The sequence below is a fragment of the Vombatus ursinus genome, unplaced genomic scaffold (assembly GCF_900497805.2).
Source record: "Vombatus ursinus unplaced genomic scaffold, bare-nosed wombat genome assembly UNPS02014812.1, whole genome shotgun sequence".
NCBI lineage: Eukaryota > Metazoa > Chordata > Mammalia > Diprotodontia > Vombatidae > Vombatus > Vombatus ursinus.
The window spans coordinates 37,378,974-37,404,635 of NW_020954590.1; the positions used below are offsets into that span (position 1 = coordinate 37,378,974).

A 25,662-nucleotide genomic window follows, 5' to 3' on the forward strand; every position below is an offset into this window, starting at 1 on the left:
AAGAAAGAAAGAAAGAAAGAAAGAAAGAAAGAAAGAAAGAAAGAAAGGAAGGAAGGAAGGAAGAAAGAAAGAAAGAAAGAAAGAGAAAGAAAGAAAGAAAGAAAGAAAGAAGCTGTTATTAAAATGTGATCCTTTTGGTGTCGAATCTTACAAGGAGGTGTCAGCCTAAGTTACTCCTCACTGGTTGTGACCTAGCAAGGTTATTTGCAAGGATGAATTTTTGAGAGAGGGTGTGCTTTAGATAGTAGTTCTTGATTCCATGGAAAACAACCATCTTCTCACTTTCTGGGAACTCTATAGTGGTTTCAAAGTCATGATTGTCTGTATACCTTTTATATCCATTAGATACATTATCTCTATATACATTACATATTTAAAGACCTAGAATGAAGAGAATGAAATATACTCTGTGTGTCTTTTTTGAATGGTTGAATAAGACATTCACATGAAAATACTGTGTGCAATAAAAGTAATAATGATAATAACTAGCACACTTTAAAATTGTAGAGTAATAATGATGATGGTGATAAATGACATGCATTTAAATTGTTCCAATAATAGTGAATATGCTTTATCATAGTGTAATAGTAATAATGAAATAATTGACTACTGTGTTAAGATTTTCGAAGTGCTATACATAAAACAGTATATACATATACACTTCTTCATGTGTACTCACAACCCTGTGAAGGTATAGAAGGTACTATATCTCCAGTTGACAAATGAAGAAACTAAGGCCCAGAGAGATTAAGTGACATGACCATTGTTACATAGTTCTTAAGTGAAGAGCAGTGAGGGACTGTGAAGTGGAGTCAGTCTGGTATGGTGGGAAGAAGAATAGCTTAGCATGGTAAGATTGGGCAAATTACTGAACCTCTCTGAGACTCAGTTTCTTTATCTCCAAAATAAGGGGTAGGTCTAGGCGACTGCTAAGGTTCCTTTCCATTCCAATTCTATGATTAACTTTTAGTCAAAGACAGAATTTAATTCAAGGGTTTCTAACACCCAGTCCTTTTGAGGGGCGGCTAAGTGGCACAGTACATAGAGTTCTAAGCCTGGAGTCAGGAAGCCCTGAGTTTAAATTTGGCCTTAGACACTTTTCTAGCTGTGTGACCTTAACCAAGTCATTTAACATGGTTTATCTAAATTTCCTCATCTGTAAAATAAGCTGGAGAAGGAAATGGCAAACCACTCCAGTATCTTTGCCAAGAAAATCCCCAAAAGGGGTCACTAATAGTTGACTGTAATTGAAATGACTAAACAACAACAACAATCCTTTCTTCATTCTAACCGTTATACCACAAGCACTCCAAGTAGAGGATCTGTTATGTAGTTGCCACTCATTTCTCAAACATTTATGTGCCAGGCACTGTACTAATCATTGGAAATACATAGACAAAAGTAAAATAATCCTTGCCCTCAAGGAGTTTATATTCTAGTGGAGGAAATGAAAAAAAAATGTTAGCTTTGCCTTTTTGTACCAGGTAGTGTTTTTAAAAGGCTACCTGAATTTTAGTTTCCAGAGGGAATGATTATTTTTTTAATTTCTTGGCTTTAAGTGATAGTTTAGGTCAAAATGGGCAAATACACATTAGGAATGTTATTTGCTGTGCTAAACAGTTCAGAGGCTTGTGGCTTCTTTAGCAATGATTTATGAAATACAGAGAGAATTATTATTATGAATACCATGCCAGTAGCTAGTATGGTTTCCACATTGCTGTTATTTCATGTTGGTGGTGCTAGAAAGAAAAAGTGGTCAGAGAAAATGTGAGATTATTAAAGCACTGGTGCAATGTTTTAAGTGTATCCTTGCAGGGACTTAAGAGAGGAGAAAGCGCTGTGATGTCTGTCTCTACCTTCTTACAAACATTTAATTCAATTTAATGTGAAAAGCAAAGGGTGTGTGTGTGTGTGTGTGTGTGTGTGAGTGTGTGTGTATGTGAGTGAGCACATGTTAGCACAAACATGACCACACACAGTTGTCTAGTGAATCCTTTCTATTGAAAGCCTTGTACTCTTTTAGAGAAAGTTGAAGCTAGTAAATTTTTATTATCCAAAATTAATGAATTTGTGTATTTAACAAGTCAGTAAACAAACATTTATCAAGGATTTACTATGTGACTGTCATGGTGCTTAGCACTGGGCATAAAAAGAAAGGGAAAGAAAACCAGTCCCTATCCTCAAGGAGCATTCATTCAAATGGGGTAGATAATATGTAAATTATAAGATATAAACAGATTTTATGGAAGGTAGTTTGAAAGAGGATTAGAAGGGGCAGCTAGGTGAATAGAGCACTACAGTGAATAGAGCTCTAGCCCTGGATTCAGGAGGACCTGAGTTCAAATCCAGCCTCAGACACATAACACTTACTAGCTTTGTGACCCTAGGGCATGTCACTTAACCCCATTGCCTAGCAAAAAAAAAAAAAAGTATTAGCTTTAGCAGCTGAGGAAATGGGAAAGGCCAGGGACAAAAGGTGGCATCAGAGCTGAAACCTTCAGGAAGGTAGGAACTGTTAAGCGGCAAAGGTGAAAGGGGAAGAGCATTTCAGGTATGCTGTACAATGAGTGCAAAGGCACAGAGAAAGGTAGTGGAGCATTATGTTTGAGGAACTGCCATTATGTCAATTAAACTGGGTCATAGGATGTGTGGAGGGCAGTAAAATATGAGAAAGGACCCAGGTCAAACAAAAGACTTTATATTTGATCATTAAATAAATAAGGAGTCACTTGAGCTCAGTGAACATAAGGGTAACATCAGACATGTTTTAGAGAAATCAATTTGGCAGCCTCGTGGAGAGGATGGATTAAAGTGTTGGGGGGAATTAAAGCAGGATTAAAACTGATAGTCTGGGTAAGATGTGATGAGAACCTGAACTAGGGTTGCAACTCAGCAAATAGAGATAAAGAGAAATATGAGAGATGTGGAGAAAAAAATGACAAGATTTGGCAATGGATTGGATATGTGCGGTGATTAAGAGGGCAATTGAGAGAGAGTGACACTGAGTTTGCAAGCCCGAGTGACTAGGAAGATGGAGGTATCCTTGAGAATTCCCTTGGTAGGGAAATTTGGGAGAGACTAGCATTGGAAAGGGGAAAGATAATTAGTTTTGTCAGGGCTGTGCTAGGTACTAGGGGCACAAAATCGAAAAAAGGAGAGGGAACTTAATTTCTTCTAAAGTAAAGTAAATAACCAGGTAAAATTTAAATGTGGAAAGAATACTGGACTTTGTATATTATGACGTTGGTTCAAGTTTTGATCATGACATTTCCTAAATGTGTGACCATGACCCAATCAACCACTTTGTGTCCCATCTGCAACAGCTAGATCTTTGATTAATCCTGGAACTTTGAGTCCAACCATGATTCATTACAAATAAGGAAAGTGAGCCTCACACTCTCTAGAGAAATAACTTGCCCAAAGTTACAAAGGTAGTAAGGTAGTTATCATAACCAGAATTAATGTTGTCCAACCCTAAAGCCAATGAATTTACCCTTAGCCCTTTATCTCCTTTAATAGTCAATATATGTGTGTGTTTGTATGTATGTATACACACATATACATATGCACATGCACACCTGTACACACATACACACATACATATACACACATACATACATATACATCTATATAAATATAAATATACATATACACACATACATACACATACACACATATGTATCTCATTTAAACCTCATAAGCACCTAAGGTCCCTACTTTACAGATTAGGAAACTGAGGTTGACTAAAATTAATGATTTACCAAGGGTCACATAACTAGGAAAGGTGTGAGGCTGGATTCAAATCCAGGTCCTCCTCACTCCAAGTGCAGCGTGTTAGCCACAATACCACTTCTATCTACCCTATGAACACAGCATTGTATGCAACATCTCTGTGAGACATTACTACAGATATTATTATCTTACTTCATACCTGAGAAAACTGAGACAGTCAGAGAAGGCGAATAATTTACTTTAGGTCAAGCAGTTTTAGAAATGGAAGAACTGATGTTTGAAAGCACATCTCAGTGTTCTGTGCTCTGTTCACTGAACCATAGCAGCAAATTTGAGCAACCAAAAAGTTGCAATTTGGTGAAAATAATGGTGACACACAAAAGGTGGCAACTCATCAATATTGCAACTGCCATTTTTTTTTTCTGATTAGTAAGCCCAGTCCTATGTTTTTGTTTTGATGCCTGAAGGACTCCCACCTAGGAGGAGAGAGGAGATAGGGCAGATAAAGGAAATCATTTGTTTTTATGTTTATTTGTTTATTACTTGTTTGGGGTCAAATGCTGACAAGGTAGATGTGGAAAAATGAATGCACTACAATGTTGAATTTTCATTATCTTCAGAAGGTTACAACTTAGTAAGAGCTACGCAGGAAAAGTCCACAGTCTTTTTTTTTTTTTTTTGGTAAGGCAATTGGGGTTAAGTGACTTGCCCAGGGTCACACAGCTAGTAAGTGTCAGGTGTCTGAGGCAGGATTTGAATTCAGGTTCTCTTGACTCTAAGGTCAGAGCTCTATCCACTGTGCCACCTAGCTGCCCCCAAAAGCCCACAGTCTTGATCCCTGACTTAATTGGCTCCAAATTTCCCATGCCCTTTCTCATCATGGGTAGAAGCTATACATGGAGAGACTTTCAGAGGTGAGACCTGACAAATTTTTAAAATGTCTGAAAGTAAAACTTGATTTTGTCTTTAGTTTCTATATCATATAATATTCTATTTTAAGAGATATTATTGAAAGCTAAGTAAGAATACTAACTTGTAGAGAACATTTTACATGGAAATTCAAAAGTTAGAATTAGCTATCTCTATTCTAAGCAGATTTTTAAAAAAAATCATCTGTCATGCATCAGAAATGGGGATCTTCGTAATAATACAAATAGTTTACATTTATATGGCACTTTGTAGGTTTCTACGAATTTTTTATACATCAATTTATTTAATTCTCAACAACTCTTTGATGTATGCAGGATAGATATTATCACCATTTCAGATATCTTGAACTGAATACCAAGCAGGTATCTTAAACTGAACATGTCCAAAACTGAACTCATCATCTTTCCCACTAAACCCCTCCGTCCTAACTTCCTTATTATTTTCAAAAGCAACACCATCCTCGAAGACTCTCAGGCTTGAAATTTGTGTATCATCCTCAACTCCTCACTGTATCATACTGCCCCCCCCAGGCCAATCTGTTGCCAATGCCTGATGATTTCACCTTTGCAATGTCTCTTGAATACACCACCTTCGCTCCTCTGACACTGCCACCACTCTAGTGTAGGTCTTCATCACCTCACACCTGGAGTATTGCGATAAACTGCTGGCAAGTTTTCCCTTCCTCAAGTGTCTCCTCATTCCAACTCATCCTCTATTCAGCCATCAAAGTGATTTTCCTAAAGCCCCTACTCAATAAACTCTAGTGGCTCCCTATCACTTCCAAGATCAAATACAAAATCTTATCTTTGGCATTCAGAGCCCTTCATATCCTAGCCCCCTCCTACCTTTCCAGTCTTCTTACATCTTACTTTCTACCACATACTCTTTGATCCAGTGACACTAGCTCAGCCTCCTGGCTGCACCATGAACCAGACACTCCATCTCTTGGCTCTGGACATTTTCTGTGGCTATCCCCTATCCCTGGAAAGCTCTTCCTCCTCATCTCTGCCCATTGCCTCCTGTGGATTCCTTTAAGTCTCAACTAAAATCCTTTCTTCTACATGAAGCCTTTCCCAATCTCTCTTAATTCTAGTGCCTTCTCTCTCTTAGTTATCTCCCATTAATTCTCCAACATTAGATTTTGAGCTCCTTGATTGCAAGAGCTATCATTTGCCTCTTTTTGTATCCTCAGAATTTGGCACATATTGAGCTTTTAATAAATATCCCTGACTATTTTAAAAATGAGGAAACTGAGCCCCTAAGTGGTTGTGACTCATCTAAGAACACATTTAGTCAATGGTAAAGATAGTACTAGAGTAGGTCTTCTGACTTTTAGTTCAATTATCTTTCTGTTATACTACATTTCCTGCATCCATGATGATAATTTGCCCATAGTAATGTAAAATTTTATTTAGAGTCTAAATTTTAAGTACAGGTTTTTCTTTTTTTTCCTTTTTTTCCCTCCAGTTCCTTAGGGATGTTATTCATGTTAGAATAGCAACATAGAAATTTTTGTTGCTGCTGGCACTCTCTGTAGATGTCTGACTCTCTTTTGATGGTGTATGTTTTGAGATTAAAAGCCTAGTTCAAGTAAAATGAATTTTTTGTTTGACATCAAGCATGAATCAATCACCATGTGTCAAATACTTGCTGCAGAATGTAGTCCCCAAGTAACTTGTGGCCATGCAGTCAAAAAATCAAGGCAAAATATAATTTTTAAAAGAAATTAATACTGTTTCTATCTATGACATTAGTTATATTCTAACTAACTACACATGCAGCTGGTTGGCACGGTGGATAGGTGCTGGGCCTAATGTCAAAGAGACTCTTCTTTGTGAGTTCAAATCCAGCTTCAGTCACTTACTAGCTGTGTGACCCTGGACAAGTCACTTTATCCTGTTTGCCCCAGTTTCTCATCTGTAAAAGGAGCTAGAGAAGGAAATAGTAAACCCCTGCAGTATCTTTGCCAAGAAAAGCCCAAATGGGGTCATGAAGAGTCAGACAGACTGAAACGACTGGAAAACAAACAACAAAACCTAACTACATATAAATCATAGATTTATAATATTTTCACAAAATAAAGATAATTTTCACTCCAAATGGTAGTGAAGGCCACACAAATTGAAATGAATTGTTCAATTCTATTCTTTCTGGAATTCTGCTCTTCAGTCCATATCTGGTTGAAAATAAGGATACTTCAGATGGACAGCTTTCAACATAATGAACAGTATTTAATATATAGGTTTTCTTGAAATAAAAAGTTATTGCTATATAATTTGAATCCTCTTCTATGTTCTGCTGTGGAAATGACACTTTTTTGTTTTTCTTATTTTATATTTAAGTTTATAATTTTTCCTTTTCTTACTATGTATTTAAGTTTTAGCATTTGTCTAAAAGAAAAGAAAAAGAAAATAAGGATACTTGGATATCAGAGACATTTCTTACTTGTGGTACATGCCAGAAACTGGGTAAATTGCACTCCTGTTTTCCTCCTCCATTGGCTGGGAGGGCAAATCTTCTCCTCTACTCTATTCTACAGAGTTGTATTTCTTATGGAGTTTGGATTGAGCCTCATGAAATGGTGGAAAAGAAAATAGTATATTTACTGCATTTGTTACTTTTTAATGTTTGTGTGTACTTTTTGTGTACAGTTTCTTTTGCATTTTACAAAGAAGAAAAATACAAAACGTCCCTGTGTCTTCCACACTTCTCTGTTTCTGCATGATGATGGTAGGATGATACAAAAGTCAACAGAGGGTGATATGAATGACACAATTGTCAGATCATCTACAAACATTAATTTAACTATTGGGACACATTAACTCTGAGATCTTTGTCAAATGATCAATGAGTAGACATACTACTGAAGGAAGTGAATTACATCAATATTGAAATTCTCACTACAAATTAAACTAGTAGACAAATTGTAGTGACACAACAACTATCACTCATTCAACAACACATTATTAAATATTTGGGGAAGCAAATAAGGGAGTTATTGGAGTTTATCTTATTCATCCCAAGATAAAAAGAATATAATTTCATATTATATTTGATCATAATTATGAAAAGTGAAGAGACCATAATAAAAATCATTGCAGCTCATCATAGTTGAAGAAGATGTAGAAAAATTCCAAGCAGAATTCACAAGATCCTCTAAATTAAGTAAGTACCTTTGTACTTGAGTATTTTCCACTAAATGCATCTCAAATTCAGACTATAGAAAAAAGAATATGTATGAAATAAATATATTTGGAGACTATAGAAGAAAGAACTTTTTATCTTTCCCCCCAAATCCATTCTTCTTTACAATGCCATTATTTCCTTCAAGGCTACCAGGTTCACAACCTGTGTGTCATCATCAACTCTTTACTTTCCCTCTCCCAACTATTGGATCAGTTGTCAAGTATCATTAATTCAGCCTCCACAACATCTCTGATATTCATCACCTTCTCTCTATTTACATGATAATCACTCCAGTCTTATCTCTTACCATTGCTTGTCTGGAATTTTGTTGGAGCCTTGGTCATCCTGCCTCCAATATCTTTGCTGTCCAAGCCATCCTAAACACAGCTGCCTAAATGATGTTCCTAAAATACCATATGGCCATGTCACTTACTTGCCCCAAAAGTTCCAATAGCTCTCTGTTGTTCCTGGTATCAAATGCAGTCTCCTCTATTTGGCATTTAAAATGCTTCTCTAGCTTTCCAAATTTATTGCATATTACTCTGCTTTGGGTTTTCCCCCCTTTTTTTCTAATCAAACTGGCCCACTTTCTGTTTATTATATAGAACATTCCACCCTCTCTCCATGACTTTCAGTAGATAGTCAACCATAGATTCAATACACTCCTTCCTCGGAATCTCTAGTTCACTTTATAGCTCAGCCCAAGTGCCACTACTTTTCCTAACTTTCCTGAAAATGACACTTATTATGATCTCTGATTATCTTAGCTCCTAGTGCCCCTTGTAGTGATTTTGTATTTACCCTCTATAAATTTATGTGTGTGTGTGTGTGTGTGTGTCTGTGTGTCTGTGTATATACAAAGTTAATAACTACGTAACTACTATGGGTCAGGTACTACTCTAAGCACTGGGGATGAAGAGAAAGGCAAAATATAATCCCTGATCACAATCTAATGGGGGAGACAACATGCAAATAACACATACATATATAGGAACATAATATGAATAATGTATTATATATATGTATATATAGATATATATGTGAATATACTATATTACCTCTTCTGATAGACGGGAAGTTCTCTGAAGGTAAGAACTATTTGATTTATATTTTTGTATGCCTAGTTCTGGGTATGGTGCCTTGTACCTACTAGGTGCTTAATATGTTATTGTTTACTGTTTGGCTATTTTAGCACAAAAGGGAATATAAGTGAGGATGCCAAAAAAGTAGGGAGGTGAAATATGTTTTAGGAGTGAGGAATAAGAGAGGACAAAGACTCATCAGCTACTCAAAAGTTTCGTGACATTTTATCCTGCATATATTCTTCTAGAAAAGAATTAGAAGGGACTGGACAATTTGAGCAGTATAGCTCAGATTAAACTGATTACATTTTTTAACAGGCTGGAATCAAATTTTTACTCATCTGGAAGTCATTCCTTAATAATCTCTCTGTGTGCTGTCAGACTACTAATTAGTTAAAACAAGGGTGAAAACAAGTACAAATATAGAAGAATAAAAATGAGAAAGGGGGTATGATTTGTAATAAAATTAATTCCAACCTGAACTAGTTAAACATATTATTGATTAGCAGTTCATCAGGAAGCATTTATTAAGTACTTGCCATGTGTCAGGTGCTACGCTAAGTGCTAGGGTTACAAAAGGTAAAAACAATCTCTGCTCTGAAGGAGATTACATTTAACTATGGGGTATAACCTGTGGCAACTGTGTACAAACAAGAATATGTACAAAATAAATATATTTGGAGACTATAGAAAAAAGAACTTTTTATCTTTCCCCCCAAATCCATCCTTCTTTACAATGCCATTATTTCCTTCAAGGCTACCAGGTTCACAACCTGTGTGTCATCATTAACTCTTTACTCTCCCTCTCCCAACTGTTGGATCAGTTGTCCCATATTCCCAAAATAAATTAGAGATAAGCAACAGAAAGAAAGCACAAGAATTAAAGGGGATCAGGAAAAGCTTCCTGGAAAAAGTAGAACTTTAACTGATACTTGAAGGAAGCCAGAGAAGCTAGGAGAAGGAAATGAGGAAATAGTGTTCCAGCAATGGGATACGGCAAGTGAAAATGCCTAGAGTTCGAAGATTGAGTTTCTTTTAAGATGATCAACAAAGAGGCCAATGTGACTGGACTATGGGGGAAGGGGTTGATGCATGGTGTAAGAAGAAAGAAGACTGGAAAGGAAAAAGGTCTTTAAGGCCTTTAAAAGCCAAAAAGATAATTTTATATTTGATCCTGGAGGCAAAAAGGAGCCATTGTTTAGATTTAAACCTGAAGTCAATAGGTGATTGGGGAGGGGGAAAGCATGTTTAAAGTTTCTCTTTAGAAAGTTCAGTTTGACATCTGTGTGGAGGAAGAACTAGTATGGGCAGTCAATCAGCAGGGTATTGCAGTAGTCCAAGAGTAAAGCGATAAGGACCTGAAATAATATGGGTACAGTGTTAGAGAAAAGAAGGAGAAGCAGAGATGTTATAAAAGTAGAAATGACAGTTCTTGGCAACTTATTGGATAAGGAAAGTGAGAGAGTGAAGAGTTGAGGATGACATCTGCGTTGTGAGCCCCAGTGACCAGGAGGATGATGATAGTGCCTTCCATATTAATAGGGAAGTTAGAAAGACAGGGTGGTTATGGGGTGGATGGTGGTGGAGAGATAATGAGTTCAGTTTTGGACAAGTTGAATTTGAGGTTCATCCTCAAATGTATGATACATCCAGTTCTGTATTACAGTAGGTGAGACTAAAAGTTAGGAGAGAGGTTAGAGCTAGATAAATAGATTTGAGAATCATTGGGATAGAAACAATAGTTGTAACTACAGGAGTTTACAAGATCAACAAGTGAAAAAGTATAAAGGGAGAAAAGAAGACCCAGGAGAGAGCCTTGGGGGACATCCATGTTTAAAGAGAATGACCTAGATAAAGGTCCATCAGATATAGCAAATGAGATTAAGAAAGAGTGGTCTAGATAAGTAGGAAAAAAAATCGGAAGAGTTCAGTGTCACTAAAACCTAGAGACTGTAGAGAGGTCAAGAAGAAAAATAGAAAAAATTGGGGAGAAATGACATGTAGATTTATTATAATGGTTTCATGCAGAAGTTTAACTGATATAAATAAACTGCTATATTGAAGAGACCAAAAGAGACTAAAAACTGCCCTAGTCAGCAAAGATTTTAGTTACTTGCCAAATGGTAGATATGTCAGCCAAGCACAACAACAGTTTAGAATATAACCTCATTTCTAACATCTTTAAGAGAAGGATGGTAGGAGATTATGAGCAGCATCACCTCATAAAACAGAAAGAAGAATCAAAAGGAGAAAATAGTTTAGAGAAAGGTTGGATTGAGAACCAGCTAGACACCGTTATCCTAGAGGCATTTATTGATGAAATTGGAAGGACAACAAACAGAGAAAAGATGGAAAAGATCCGTAAATATTTTTATAACAAACTCTTTTCGCCATCCAAAAGCATTGATCCACAACATTTGAAGTCTAAAATTATAGCCTCAAGTGGACTTTTAGAGGAAGTAGAAATGACACTGAAGGAAATAAAGATGGGATAAGTAGCTAGATTAAACCAAGTATATACAGATGAGTTTTGTTTTGGAGACATCACTTATTTAAGGGTGATGAGGCATCAATGATCAAGGTATTGGAAAAAGTAGGAAATCTATGTACAATATCTATATACAATATATCAGACATTATTATTCCCAAAGAATAGTATTAATAATTAATTATCACTATTCCCATTAATTCCCATTCCCATTAATATAACATATATTCCTACTTTCCCAATATATATTAATTTTTTTGATAATAATCTATACATGCCTCAAGGACATATTGATAAAGGTATTAGAAGAAAACAGGCAGTCTTTTGCCAGCAGTATTCCACAGGAGATCAAATATCTTTTAATTTCTTCTATTTCTTACATCATCATGGTTATGCCAAGTATTCTTTTCCCTCCCTGAAAGCCAACCCATATAACAAACTGTTTTTTAGAGAGAAAAAGAATATCAGCACAACTGATCAATACATTAAAAAAAGTTTGAAAACATTTGTAATATGTGACACTTGTGGACCTCTCACTTTAATGGAGGAGAGAATTGGGGGGACCTTCTTATATTTCTTTATTCAAATCCTGCTTATCTTTATAATTTTGTTACATTCACTTTTCATTCTTGATGGGTCATTCTTTCCATTTACAATGTTTGCTATGTGTTTCTTTACATTTATGTTATTGTAGTTACTGGGCATATTGTTTTCTTGATTCTGCTCACTTCACTTTGCATCAGTTCATGTAAATCTTTCTGCATTTCTCTGTATTCATCATACACATAATTTCTTACAGCATAGTAACTTTCTTTTACATTCATGTACCACAATTCATTGTTGTTTCTCAGCTGTTTGTTGAGTCTGACTTTTCAAGACCTCATTTGGGGTTTTCTTGGGAAAGATACTGGAGTGGTTTGCCATTTCCTTCTCCAGCTGATTTTACAGATGAGGAAACTGAGGCAAAAAGAGTTAAGTGATTTGCCCAAGGTTATTCAGCTAGTAAATGTCTAAGGCGAGATTTGAACTCAGGAAGATTAGTCTTCCTGACTTCAAAACAAGTTGTTTAGCTGTTCCCCAATTGATGGGCAACATTTTGTTTCCAACTTTTTTGCTATTACAAAAAGTGCTGTTGTAAATATTGTGGTGTATATGGGTGAGATCACATCTTTCCCGTCATACAACTCACTAAAAGATGTTGAAAATTCAAAATCTGATTCTGTTTATTGTTTGTTTACTATAAAAATAATTTGATTTAGAAAAACAAAATATTTCTTTAAAACTATCTCCAATGAAGTGCCTCTTGTATACATGTCAATATTATCCAAAGTTTCTTGGAAGATAAAATAATAAATACTTATCAACTTGTTTGATGATACTGTGATCATTGATATCAAGTAAAGCATAAAACAGAGGAATATATAGTAACCAAATCTGTTTGCTATTGTTATGGAAAAGATATAATTTGAGACAAATAAGGTTTCTCTATAAATGTTCTCCAAATGGTCCAATTTATAGATGGCATTGTGATTCCCTCACTAAGCACAAGGATGTTGTAGACACTGCTAAGCTAAAATCACTCAAAGAATTTTGGTTTAACTATCATGAAGCTTAAAGTAAATGGATGAAGAATGCTTATTGGCCAGACTGTGACATGTAATTAGGATAATAATCTATGGAGTCTATGAATGTGTATATATATATATATATATATACATATATACACATGTATTTATGTATTGTAAGTATATGTATGTATATACACATGCTTATATATCCTCTCAATACCCTAGACAGTTCTCTAAGACTGTATGTTTCAGAGCAATTGTTGACCTATGTTGACAGAGGGTGTTTTCTATGGTTGCTCTATGTGTCAATGAAATAACAGCTCCAGTCAAAAACAAAATGTCAGACTATAAATGGGCAATGACTTGGGACCAGAAGTAAACAGGAGCAGCTGAGCTGTCTAGATTGTTTTAGGGAAAATGAACATTTTGGTTGTTTGTTTGTTTGTTTTTAACAATCACAGGCTTCTCCTTGAAACAAAATCACATAATTTTAATACCAATAATCTCAAAGTAAGATAGAGTATGTCATACTGTTGTAGTGTACCTGGTGTTAGGATCAGAAAGAACTGAATCCAAGTCTTATGCCTGACACACACTGAGAATGTGATGTTTGCAAGATGTTCACCCTCTCAGAGCTCTAGGAAACTCTCTTAGGTGAAAATTTATAGGCATTGAACTTATCTGGGCTAGTGAAGAGCAGTTCTCTCTGAGCAACCTCCAAAACCACAGGTCCAATAAAAATGAAAATTCCCCCAGTGATATATGAATGTGAATCATGTCCCACTATGGAGCCTAAAGAATATAATTTGAGGATCATCCAAAGCAAAATGAAGAGGAATATGGTAGGTTTAGAAGATATTACAAATAATTGTGAAATAGAAGTGATGTGAAGGATGTTATCAATGAAATATATGAGTAAAAAACAATATGTCCTGGTCATGTGGTGGGAGTAAGGTATTGTTAATTGGCAACCTATATGAATAGGACATCTTCCCAATGTCCAGGGAACTTGCCAAAACACTCAATATGTTGGATAGACTCCCGTGGCAAACTTGTAGGATGACATAGTTAAGAATATGCAGTTTGGGAAATTAGATGGTTTATTATACACATCACTGGAGAGAATACTCATAAGGATGAGATCACACATCTATTGGAAAACAGTTGCCTTCTAATTGATGAAATCTATGATTGTATTTATGTATTTCCTTCTACAAATGCAAATCTCAACCAAACCACCCTTGATCATCCTGAGTGACTCAGCTTTTTTTTTTCCAATAAATTTTCCACAGAGAATCTACTCAACATTCCAGAGGGCCTCACTTAGGCCTTTTCAATCTTTCATGGGTGCCAGTGCAGTGTTTGGAATGCCCATGCGTTATCCTATACTCTTGTTATGTGACCAGATTTTTTTTTTCAAATCCTACATTCCCTCAACAACATTCTTTGTTCCACTTCCTACGCAGAATCCACTATTGGAAATGGGTTAATGGGTTATTTGATGGAAGTAACCACTGGAAGAAATGTTTCTCTCCACTACTTTTTGAGTCATCTCAGACTTGGAATCTTTGGAAACTATGGTGTTTTCGAACTGGTAACTAAAATTAGTGAACAACGATAACATTAACAATAACAATGACTATTTGCCAGAGGGTAGCTTCAGATCCTTGAAGGCATTGAACATTATCTCAGATGCAATCCAGTACATTCTTCTCTTCCCCTTCAATTCAGAGCTCAACTTACCACCCATGTGTAGTGTTTTTCTGAGCAGTATGTACTGAACACAGTTGCCATATTGCTTAGATAAATATGGTATAAGAGAAATAATGCTGGTCTTAGAGTCAGGAGACTTGGGCTGGAGTCCTAGTTCTAAGAATGATTAACTTTTTGACTCTGGGAAAATTACATAAACTCTCTGAATCTCAGTTTCCTTCACTAAAAATGGTAGTGCTGACACTCTATTTAACTCATGATTCCATGTTGTGAAGAAATTATTTGGTAGATGCTAACGTACCATAGATAAGTGAGATATTATCATTAACATATTTAAAATTGCACTTTGAAAACCCATTCAATCTTGTTACATGTTTAAATTCATTGAAGAATATTTTTTTTAGTTCTATTGTGATTCAGACAGAGGAAAGTGCTGAATGTAGCTTCTAGAATTGATGGGATTCTATTCTTTGACTCTTTTGCAGTCACTAGGACAGAACTGATGAATTATTTTTTTCTTGCTCTCAGGCTATCTGTACATATCTTCATGCAAAAGCTGATTTGAGGCCATTTGACTGAAACACATTCTTCTTAAGGGGTTGTAGATTTCATACTGGATTTACAATCAGGACATCCATCTCAGACATTTAATAACTGTGACCAGTAGCAAGTCTCTCTAAACTTCATTTTAATCTTCTGTAAACTAAGGATACTAATACTTACGTTACCTACCTCACAGGATTTTTATGAGAAAAAAATGCTTTGAAAAACTTATAATACTACAATACTCTAATGGATCTATGACTTCCATGATACAAGTATTCCCCCCAACAATATAGTCAGTCAGTAAGCATTTATTAAGAGATAGCTGTGTGCCTGGTGGACAGCAAAGTGATGTAGTGGAAATTGTTAAGCCTGAAGTCAGGAAGACTACTCTTTGTGTACTCAAATCTGGCCTCAGACACTTACTAGCTATCTGACCCTGAGCAGTCACTTAACCTTGTTTGCCTTGGTTTCCTCATCTGTATTATAAGCTGGAGAAGTATAATGGCAAACCACTCAAGTGTCTTTGCCAAGAAAACTCCAAATGGGGTCATGAAAAGTTGGACATGACTGAAACCATGGAACAACAATAACAACAAAATAGCAAATGCCTTAGAGATTATCTAGACCAACGCTTTCAACTTGCAGATGAGGAAACTGAGGCCTAAATTGATGGGAAAGTCATTTGGCCAAAAGCACATAGATTGTCAGTGGCAAAGCAAGATCTAGAAAGCTTAGTTCTCCTGTTTCTAACTCCACTGTTCTTTCCAATCACCAAATGAGATAGCTTTACACTTGAATAGCTTTACACTTGAATTTCACATGCATCTTTTTTCATACACTAAAGATAATTGGCATTTTTGAAGGAGGTCAACAGATAAACTGGAATTAATAAAAATTGCTTGTTAATAAAAAGGCATCCTCTTCATATACATATAAACTTTCACTTCTCTACTTTCAATTAGTAATAATTTGAGAACCTAGCATGTGGAGGATGAAAAAATTCCATTCAATTTAATTCAATTTTACCAACATTTAATTTGTACCTAGTATGTTCCAGGCCTATATTAGGCATTAGGAATACAAAGACAAAAATGGAACAGTCCTTGCTCTCAAAGACCTTGTCTTCTGCTCTGGGAAAACACCATATATCCTGATAAGTATAAAAAATCTGTATAGAGTAAATACAAAATCAGATTGGGGGGATGTCAAGTACTAACATCTGAGGGAGAGGGCGCATCAGGAAAACATTTTGTAGGAAGTTGCATCTATGGTAGACTATGAAATCAGGTAGGGATTCTATGATATAGAGGTGGAGGAAAAACATTCAAAGACCCGGAAAAGGCATAGAGGCAAGAGATGGAATGTTATGAATCAAGGAGACAAATAGGTTGACTGGAGTGTGACAGAGACCCAGTTTCTGTATCTGTAGGGATCGCAGGCCCATGGGGCTATGTTTTCTGGTTTTTTTTTTCTCAAAGCCAATGTGTTTCCTTTAGTTTCTGTAATAAAGTTCATACAACAAGGCAGTTTGGTGATATTTTTACCTCTCTAATATGAGGTTGGACTAGATGACTGATAAATTTCCTTCTTCCAATTCTAAATCTGTAATACTGAGATAATAAAATTGAAGTGCATATCTGTAGCAGGCATCAAAAGTATTTTCAATGAATTTAGGAATCTTCTTTATGTAGTTATGGTATCTATGTACAGCAAATTCCAGTTGTTTTTTTTTTTCCTGACATTCAACCTTGGCATCAAAATACCAATTATGGTAGTTGGAACTAGCACCTAATAGGGCTATTACAGAGTATTTACACTTCTGAAAATACAATTAACTATTGCTTGGATTCAAGCCAGTCTCCAAAAGTACTTGCAATTTCTACAGAGATGGCAGAAATAGGCTAACTGTGAGAAAATCATTGTATATCAAGCTTTTGTGTTCTGTCATATTATTTTCAGAACAATTTTTCCCATAACTTGTCATTTAAGCAAAATTTTACTGCTGTAAAAAGGGCTTTTGTGTATTTAACAATTATTTAAAAACCCTTAATTCTGTTTTTAAAACCTCTCAGTTGGATCAACTACTTGGCAAGTCATAAACAGAAATTACAGAAGTGAGTTGAAACATAAAATTGCATATCAATATCAGTAATGGTCCTGGAGACACACTGCATGAATATTTTTTAGTTAATGTCAATGATTTCTCATTAATTTCTATAATACAATTGTTAAAACATTTCCCAAATGGGATATCAAGAGCAAGAATTTTTTTTTTCATTCATCCAGTAACCACTTACCTAAACCATTTAGACTGATTTTCTCAGAAAGAAAAAAGATGGCAATGATAGTTTCTGCTGAAAAAAAAATATAAAAATGATAAGAATGAAATCTTTTCCACTTGACATTTAGGACCAGTGCCAGGCACATAGTAGATGTTTTAATAAATATTTAAAAACACTGCCCCTGATGCAACATTAAAGTATCCTGATAACAAATAGTGTACCCGGATTTCTCAGATAAAAGATGAGGGGTAGGCTCCTTGGTAGGTGGGGAGAGAAACAGAAAGAAAGAGAGGCAAAGAGACAGAAACAAAGAGGGAGGGAGGGAGACAGAGACAGAGACAGAGAAAAATAAAGACAGGAAGAGAGAGAGAGAGAGAGAGAGAGAGAGAGAGAGAGAGAGAGAGAGAATGAGAATTAAGAAAGAAAGAGAGAAAGAGGAAAAAGGGAGAGGGAAAGAGAGAACATTATCAATGTATCCATATTTATTCATTGTTCTTAACATGTCTCAGGCACTGAGTGGTAAGATAGACCCTGATTCCAAGGAACTTGCATTCTAATGGAGGAAGAAAACAAAGGAGAATTGGAAAGCAGGTTGGAGATGGGTATACACGTGAGGGAATGGCTTGGAGATGATCAGGAAGTGAGGTAGAGATTTGGATGATTGCAAGATGCAGAGAGAGCTCACTGAACAGCATGGCTTTCATTGTGAGAATTCAAGTTTCCAGAGGGGCTGGGTGGGGGAAAGAGAGAAAGTAGGAAAAATAGCTTAAGAATGGGTAGCATCGTTTGGACAGGGCAGGATTGCACACATTTTTTGTGTGATTCTTTGAAATAAATCATATGATTACCTATTTGGCATTGGCTACAGCCTAAGACTTGAATTATTTAGTTTGTGTTGATTGTGTTCATATTGGTTGCAACTTTCCTAGCAAACTGGGACTTTTGGGGTTTGGATTTGTGGTAGTAAAAGGTGTGAAGCTTTTGAAGCTCTTTTGTAGATGACTTTTTGTTGTTCTAACTTGGAAAGGACATTTTAGAAAAAAAAAACAAATTTTATACCTTGAAACTTCAGCTATTAAGAGGCAGAACTTTCATTAAAATACTTTCTTATTGAACATTCTCCTCCCTTTTTAAACTGAAATCAGTTCATTTACTTGCTGGCAAAAATCAAAAAAACTTTCAGAGTTCTGAAATTGGATTACTTCTTTTTAAAATATCTATATTTTAAATATCTATTTTTTAAAAATCTGTAATTTGTAATTGTTTATATTAAAAGAAACATAATACAGGTTGATTTATATAACTCAGGAATTAAGCAGCTGTTATGCAGCATAATGTGTACTAAAGATAATATTTATACTCCATTTTATGTTGTGCATGTTGCCTGGTAGAATTACAGGGTAATGATCATAATTAAAACTTTTGGCTCTATGTTTTTATTCCCTTGGGTGAAAGTTTCGGAGGGCATCCAATATTCTAAGAAATGCCAAGTAGGGTATGAATGGATTGTAGTCTACTAAGGCACATGGTCTTGTATTATCACCTCCCATATCTCTTGGTACCAAGCTTTAATTGTGGGTAGATTTTTCATATCCCATTGTTTAGCTCAACAGTATTTTATAGTCTTTATTTAGAACTGAACATTAGGTCTGTCATTTCACAGTTAGTGGAATTTGAATCAGATCCCAAGATCCTACTATTCCAGAAATGGACTTCACATAATAAAATACCCTTTCCCCAAATTTAATTATCCACGTACATAACTATCCCTGAATGAAATGTGATTTTTTCCCATAGACTGTCCCAAGAAATTTACTGAGATGGCAGGGTTTGTGTGACATAGCCCTGCTAGAATGCTGTACCACTCTTCCAACTTAAGGATTAACTCTTTATTGATCAGGAATTTCAAGTAAACTATCTGGTAGATATCTATTGGAGAATGAAAGAACGTGACCATACTTGTATGCGGTGTGTCACCAATGTCTCTTTGCCATGTTGTGGTGGATCTATGTAAGATTTCATTTATTGTCATGTCTATAGGTATATTTATGATGTTTACATAGTACCTTTAGTGTCTAAAGTTTAGAGTGCCAAAACTATACCCTGATGACCTCTCAAATTCCAAGAGGCTTTTGTCTTTGGTTCTAGTTTTAGTGGCATGGCATAACATTCAGGTGTTCCAATAAAGCATCTAAGTCAAACCAAAGCATCTGAACAGCCCATCTTTTCCACTTCCTCTTTCCTAGTGAATATTGTACCATTACTAATTATTTGATGAGAAAAATAAAATAAATCAGTCTTCAAAATTTTGAGTGTTAAGCAATTATGGCAAGTTAGAATTATCTAACTTACCATAACTAAAGTTTCCAGAATGTCAAAGCTGGTGACCTTTAATGATAGAATGGTAGTTATTGGATATGTAGTGTTTTATACCGACTCTCTCCTTTGAATTTCACGACACTCCTGTGAGATTAGTAGTATGAGTAGTTACTATTATTTTCCTTTTATGGGAGTAAACTGAGGCACAGAGTAATTAAGCTGCTTTTCCAGAACCAGGCAGAGAGTTAATTGGAAAGCCAAGACATCTACCTGTGGAGCAAGCAATTTTTCACTGTTTTGTGGTTGTTCCTACTGATCTTCTCCTTTTTCTTCACAAACAACATTTCCTATTTCTTTGGTTTTGCACTAGCTTGCCCAATGTCGGAATGCCTCTGTACATCTACCACTTAGAATTCCTAGTTTTCTTAGTTCCAGCACCTCTCCGGCTATTAAATTTTTCCTGACCCCCCGTTCCAGTTATTAGTGCCATTCTTCTCAAAATATCATCATTGATTTATGATATATATGTAGTTATATATATGAGCGTGCGTATGTGTATACATATACATGTATGTATGTATGTATGTATGTATGTATGTAGATGAAATCTATCCTTATATATGTATATGTTGTTCCCTCTAATGGAATATATGGTCTTTGATTGTAAGGACTTTTCTTTTTCCCTATTTGTCAAATCTTTATTGGGTAAGTGGGGAAGGTTGGCAGGGTCCAGCTTAGTCTTTCTTGGCAGCAGCCTTCCTCATGGCAGGTAGGACATTGCTGAGCTCCTCTCTCTTCCTCTTGGTCCAGATGTGAGTTCCCACCCCTTTTTTTGATGAACTTAAGGTCTCGCTTATCCTTGGAGGCCTTTAACAATTCCGTGGCCCACCTCTCATAAGGGGCAAATCCACACACCTCCCGGATCATATCTCTCACAACTTTGGTGTGTTTGGTCAAGTGCCCATGGCGACGGCAGTGTCTCATCTTGGAAACATTTTTTGATAACTTTGTGGCCCTTGTTGAGGCCTACGCCCATGAGGTATCGGATGGCCATGGCTGCGGTGCTACTGTAAACCCAATGGCAGCCAGCAGAAGCTGCAAGGACTCCTTAATTTGTTTCTGTATATCTGGCACCTAGTAAAGTACCTGATACATAGTAGGTGCTTAATAAGTGTTTGTTGATTGATTATCTCAAAGCTGGTCCCATGGAAGCTGGCATTAATTTGTGCTTCATATATCATATATATGTGTACATTTACACATATATAAACATGTGTATATATGTGTGTGCAAGCATGTAAATATATTCGCATATATATAAATGTTAAGAATTATTTGACAGCATTGAAATATAAAATCCTATACTGAACCCATTCTAATTCTTATGGTCCATCCTATTGTTTCCAAACTGATCTAAGGAAAAGTTAGATACAAGATCAGGAAGTTCCAAACCTTTTTTTTTTTTTTTAGTGTTGTCCTTCTGTAACTTGTGATTTGAAAAAAAAAATGAGAGTGGGAAACTCCCTTCAATAATGTGGCCAAGCAACTAATTTATAACTTGGAGTCTCTAGAAGATGCTTGCGGCACTTAGAGGTTAAATGGCTTGCCCATGCTTACGATACTAGTGTGTGTTAGACATAAGACTTAAGCTCAACTCTTCCAGCTTCCAAAGCCTGCACTATCAGTACACCACATACCCTTAATCTCCTCCTCCTCATTGTCTTTCTGCTCCTGGTCAGCAGCCTTCAGTTGCCATCCTTGATTTGAGACTTGCCACACTTCAATACACCTAGCTGCCAAAATAATTTTCTTAAATTATAGATTTGACCACCTTTCTGGCATATTCAATAAAGTCATTTGGCTCCCTATTATCTCTAAGCGAAGATATAAACTATTCTGTTGACATTTAAAGTTGTTACAAGTTGATCTCAACTAACCCTTCCAGGTTTATTACATATTACTTACTCTACAATCCTGTAAATGTGACCTTATTACAAGTTCTCATTCATAGCACTCCATTTCCAGTCTCTGAACCTTCCATTGGCCAACTGTAATGCCTGAAATAAGCATCCTCATTACTTCTGCCTCTTATTATAGAAGCTGTACACGAGATTCCTTCAAGAAAGCTCAAGTACCACTTTCTACATGAAACCTTTCCTCATCTCCCAGGTGCTCATATCCAATCTACTCTTTTGTAGCTATTTTCAGAATACATACATATGAACACATTGTCGGTCCACTTAACAGTGCCTACTATACTGTAGACCATTAATAAATGCTTGTTGGTTGATTGATGAGTATTTAATGTGGTGCTATTGAAAACATTGCTCTTATTTTTTTAAAGACTATATTTTGTCTATGCAATCATGAATAAAAGTTTTGTCTGTGATGATATTCTAATTCTGGTAGAGTTTATTTGTTGAATTCTCATGTATTTTGAGGCTTATATTTGTAGTATGTGGATTTATCATCTGTTGGTTTATAATCTCATCACCAAAAAACTCATCATCATGGAGACCGCTTCAGCTTTAGTACTCATACCTCATCAGTACTCCAAGTTGCCTCTACCCTCTGATTGGAGGGCAGAAGGGTAGAGCAAAAAACTCCTCCTTAAGTATCCATTTAAAGCAACGTCAGAAGCCCAGCCAACTCTTCCTTTACCATCAGCTATACTCCCTGAATTTGACTCCACTATCATCATGACTCCATTCCTGGTACTTTCTCTCCTCTCTCCCCGACCTCTGTGTTTCAGTTTCCTTTTGATTGTTGTCTTCCTCTGTCAAATTATAAACAACTTGAGGGAAGGGACTGTCTTTCTTTTTCCTATTGTATCCTCAGCACTTAATACTGTACCTGACACATAGTAAACATTTAATACATGTATGTTACAGTATATTACATTACATCATATTATGTTATATTACATTACATTATATGATATGATATGATATGATATTATATAGTGAACTTCTGTTGTACAATTTTGGCCACTGTGTGTATGTTTCTAAGTATTTGGAAGGTTTCCATTGCTGCAGTCTATAGTGAGGGTAGTTATTTCCATAATTCAGGTAAATGACATTGGTACTATCCTTTAGTTTATGAATATTTATTAACTAATTCTATATCTTAACATTTCAAGAGCTATAGAATCACATTATATTAGAGTTGGAAGGGAATTCAGTGGTCATCTAGTTCAACCTACACATGAGAAGACTATACTATAATGTATTTGGTCACAACATAAGTGGGACACTCAGTCTTGGCTAAAGAACTCCAAGCAAGGGAAAGTTGCTAGCTCCTGAGACACCTTATCCCCTAGCACCCATCCTGTTCTTGTGAGGGTTCTTTTTTAACCCATGTATACAACTTTTGCGGACCTAAGTGGTGCAGTGGATAGAGTGCCAGGCCTGGAGTCAGGAAGACCTGAGTTCAAATCTGGCTTCAGATGGTTACTAGTTGTGTGACCCTGGGCAAGCCACTTAACCCTGTTTGCCTCAGTTTTCTCATCTGTAAAATAATCTGGAGAAGGAAATGGCAAACCACTTCAGTATCTTTGCCAAGAAAACCCCAAATGAGGTCACCAAGAGTCAACACAACTGAAACAAATGAACCAGTATATATTATATTTCTACTTTGTGGTTGAAATCTCCTATGTATGTATTATCTCTCTTTATCAAAATGCAATATTTTTGAGAGCAGAGAGGAACCTTCCTGCTTTTCTATTGGATCCTCAGAGCTTAAAACAGCACTTGATACAAAGTATCTAAGAAATGCTTTTAATAAAAAAAAGAAATGCTTTTAAAAATTATTTATTCCTCTAAAATTTCATTTTATTAGAGTCTACCCAATACCTTAAACTGTCAAGATCCTTTTGAATCCTGTTAGTATGCTGCTGACCAGTGTATTAACTATCCCTCCTACCTTGATAGCACCTGAAAATTTAATGAGCATGCAATCTATGCCTTTACCCAAGCCATTGATAAAAATGTTAAATAGCAAAAGGCCTACCACTAATCCCTGGAATCCTTCATTGGAGATCTCCTCCTGCTGTGTTGACATTGAACCATTAACAACTACACTCTGTGTGTGTGTGTGTGTGTGTGTATGGCCATCAGACCAGTCCTGATTCCATTGTAGTGTATTATCATTTAATCCTCATCTTAATAACCCAGCGAAAAAGCCCACTCAATAGATACTTTAATAAGACAGATATAATGAGGAATTACTACCTCAGTTACATAACATGAAGTTTTCACAAAATATGTATTGGGCTTAGTGGATATTACCTAGGCAAAGTTTATTTTTGTGCAAAGTTTATGACTTTAGGAAAGAGGATTATGTTGGCAAGAATACATTAGTGGTTCAGAAGAGGGTTCATTTTTATAAAATGTAGAAGTTTAGTTTTGGCCATTACTTTAACCTAACTTCTATTTCGTGGTTAGCAAGCTGTCACACAGACATATAATTTTAGCAGCTTTAAAACATCACTGTGCAATTATTGGGCAGTTTGGACAGTGTTTGCCTACCACACATTCCCCCTTTCTTCCTATGGCCTTTCTTTTTTAATATACTTTTATTTATTTCATTTAATAATTCTAGATTATAGGTAAAACAATTTTAATAATAGTTTTCCTAAACTTTAAGCTCCAAATTCCTTCTCTCCCCCTACTCTTCCTTGAGAAGGCAAACAATTTTATGTCAGTCAAACATGTAAATCCATGCAAAACATTTCCATATTAGCTATGTTGCAAAAGAAAACAAAAAAAATTTTTAAAAATGTTTAAAAATGTATGCTTTTATCTGCACTCTGAGTTCATCATTTCTCTTTGTGAAGGTAGACAGCATTTCCATCATGGGTCCTCTGGAATTGTCTTAGATTGAAATTGATTCCTGATTGGAATAGCTAAGTCTTTCACATCTAATCATCCTTACAGTATTGCTGTTTCTGTGTGCAATATTCTCTTGGTTCTGCTCACTTAATTCTGCATGAATTTTTATAAATCTTCCCGGGTTTTTCTGAAACCATCTTGCTCATCATTTCTCATAGCAATAGTGTTCCATCAAAATCATATGTCATGATTTATTCAGTCACTCCCCAATCTATGGGCATCCCCTTGATTTCCAATTCTTCACTATCATGAAAAGAGCTACAATTTTTTTTGTACAGATAAGTCCTATCCCTTTTCATTTATCTCTTTGGGATATAGACCTAATAGTGATATGGTTGGGTCAAAAGGAATGCATAGTTTTATAGCTCTTAGAGAATAGTTCCAAAATGTTCTGCAGAATGGTCAGACTGCTTCACACGTACTTCACAAGTCCACCAACAGTGCATTAGTGTCCCAATTTTCCTCTCCAGCATTTTTCATTTTCATTTTATATCATGTTATCCAATCTGATAAGTATGCAGTGGTACCTCAAAGTTTATTTGTACTTCTCTAGTCACTAGTAATTTAGAACCTGTTTCATGTGGCTATTGATAGCTTTGATTTCTTCCTCTGAAAACTGCCTGTTCATATCCTTTGACCATTTTTTCAACTGGGGAATTGCTCTATTTTTTTTTATACATTTGGCTCAGTTGCCTATATATTTGAGGACTGTATCAGAGAAACTTGCTATGAAATTTTTCCCAGTTTCCCATTTTGCTTCTAATTATGGCTAAATTAGTTTTATTTGGGCAAAAGCTTTTTGATTGCCTGTAATAAAAATTATCTATTTTACCTCCCGTGATATGTTCTGTTTCTTGTATGGTGATAAACTTTTCAATTATCCATAAACCTGACAGGTACATTTTCCCATACTACCTTAATTTGCTT

At 35.8% G+C, this 25,662-nt stretch overlaps 1 protein-coding gene and 1 pseudogene across 5 annotated transcripts in view; one reads left to right on the forward strand and one right to left on the reverse strand.

Moving 5' to 3' along the window:
• LOC114054137 (piezo-type mechanosensitive ion channel component 2) overlaps positions 1 to 25,662 on the forward strand; it is a 527,965-nt gene that overhangs the window by 117,986 nt on the left and 384,317 nt on the right. The gene's annotated exons all lie outside the window — the stretch shown is intronic.
• Positions 20,581 to 20,900, reverse strand: LOC114054139 (annotated as a pseudogene).